Source organism: Vigna radiata, chromosome 10, assembly GCF_000741045.1.
Source record: "Vigna radiata var. radiata cultivar VC1973A chromosome 10, Vradiata_ver6, whole genome shotgun sequence".
Lineage (NCBI taxonomy): Eukaryota > Viridiplantae > Streptophyta > Magnoliopsida > Fabales > Fabaceae > Vigna > Vigna radiata.
The window spans coordinates 3,392,017-3,394,556 of record NC_028360.1 but is presented as its reverse complement, the minus strand read 5'-3'; positions in this window follow the sequence as shown (position 1 = coordinate 3,394,556).

The following is a 2,540-nucleotide window of genomic DNA, read 5'->3' as shown; positions in this document are numbered from 1 at the left end:
AAGAAAACATGGGTTCATTGAACTAAACAAAAAGAAGATAGATGGTGAATAAGCATGTCAGTGTAATCAAGAGAATGAAGAAATATGGTTAATCATAAATGGCAAGCACAAATACCTTCAGTTTTAACACATTTCTCCTTTGTTAATCGATTACCACTAGCCCGTAATCGATTCCCAGAGTTTTTTTTTTTTCGAACTACAACACTAGTAATCAATTATAACAGGGGTGTAATTGATTACCAGTAAACTTGTGCCTCTTGCACGACTTTGGCATTGTGTAATCGGTTACAGGTTTTGATAGTAAATTACCAGAACCTGAAAACGCATGGGGGTGCACAACTTTACCTTTTCTCATGTGTCAGAGTGGAAGTCATGCACCCCCTATACGACTTCTTCATATGAAGTCGTCTTGGGCCAAAACAACTTGCCTATTTGCATAAATCAAAATAAAAATTTTCCGACATCCGTAATTGCTACCTCATTTTTGCCTAGATCGGTAAAAAAAGCATGATTTTGCATAATTAAGACTAAAAGGGTTTTGCATAATTGACACACAAATATTTTAGATTTGCTTGAAACAACTTTTATTGGAAAATATTAAATATACCAATGAAAGTTGCTTAAAAATAATTGAGTTGCTTAGAGAAATAACTCTTATACTTAAAAGTAAAGAATATTATTAATATTTAGTTTGTGAATAATAACAAATAAACATAAGAGAACAAATAATAATAAAACAACAACAAAAAATGAAAAAAAAAATCAAAAACTAATGAGTAAAGCCTCAAAATAAATCTTACAAAAAACCTAAAAATTACTTTAATATGAATCTAAATATTATGGTCTAAATAACTTTGCAAGCTTCAATATGAGGCTTGAAAGTAGAGGTGACAAAACCTATTAATCCGGTTTGTTTAAATTTAGCCAAACTTTGGCTCGTAAAAAACAGATCGGTTAGGCTGACTTACACATTTAAGAATGAGTTGGAGTTTACATCCCGGCTTGCCGAATTGCCAAGCGAACTGTCAAGCTATTAAGCAACATTTGAATAATATATTACTTATTTGAACATAACATTATTAATGTCAGACTGTCCGGTTAACGGGACTAACCTGAGTGTTGTGGCAGGTGCAAATTCCTTAAGTTTAGATTTTTTCATGAAGTCAAACTACTAGGTTGTCCTGTCGGGCTAGTCGGACTGCTTTGAGTGTTATTGTGAGTGAAGTCAAGTTTCTTACATTTAGGTTTTTTAATTATATCGGCTAACCTGTCAGACTGTCAAGCTAAGCATGATAAATTGTGCTAAACTAGTAGATTGAATAAGTTGTCTTTATCCACTTTTTTTTTTGCCGAATTAACCCTTGTTTTCATTCCTACTTGAAGTTGGACAAAAAAAAGTTTAATATTTAATTAATTTATAATAGTAAATATTATCACATAATCAATTCTAAATAAATAAATAATAATTATCTTGAATTTTTTTAAATATTAGTTTACTAGAAATAGAATGGATATGAATTGTTTAACAATGAAAAATTAATAGTTATATGATAGTTATATTTTAGTTTTTTCAATGTAAGAAACAATTCCTAAGTTGTTAGTATTCCATATCTTAACAAAACATTCACTTAATAGTGCTAACTTATAGTGATTTTTTTTTTCTTCAGAAAAAGTAGGATCAAGTTAATTTTTTTTAAAATAATAAAATAAAATTGAAAAAAATATATTGCGAGAATATTAAATATTTGAAAGCAAAATGATATGTCGACACCGTGTTTTGACACGGTTTTGACAACGGCCAATTGTCAAAATACGATTGGCTGGGATTATTTAAAAAAGAAATGATTTTTGCAAATGAAGTGAGGGGTAGAATTGGAAATGTGAAAATAATGAAATTTATCTTGGCGCCCTCTTTCATAGTTTCATTTTAACTTTTTCCTCAGTTTTTCTCCGACGATGCTCTCCATCATCATCACTTTCGCAGCCCCCAAATCGTTTTCTCCTGCTCTCATTCTGTCGTTCTCCATAGGCGTTGTTGGTGTCAAAGATTGTTCTCGTTCTCGCATCATCAGTGTCGTTGTGTGGGTCGTTGGCGGTGTATCAGGCCTTCTTGGTTTGCAGTGAAAAAGCTTGCCCTGTACCATTGTTGTTGTTGGTGTTTTGTTATTTTTGGGGTAAGTGTAACAATGAACTTACTGTAACCAAATATCCAAAAGAGGGGTATTTTTCTTTAGCGAAACCTAACTTTTTTCTTGGGCATTGTTATCTCTGCAGGTCCAATGGGTTCAAGAAAACCAAGTGTAAGATAAAACTTTTATGTGGTAAACGATTACCACATGGTTTTCTGCTGCATCAGCTCTTGAGGACTTGAATTGACGTCTTGTACTAAAAATCATATTGTCTTTGCATACCCAACCATTGAAAACCACACTTAGGACACCTACCAAACCACTACATGACACATATTCAGTTCCACCACTGCTTCAGAACAGAAATATAAAACCATGGTCCGCTGCGAACAAATAGAGGGCTCCCTCTGT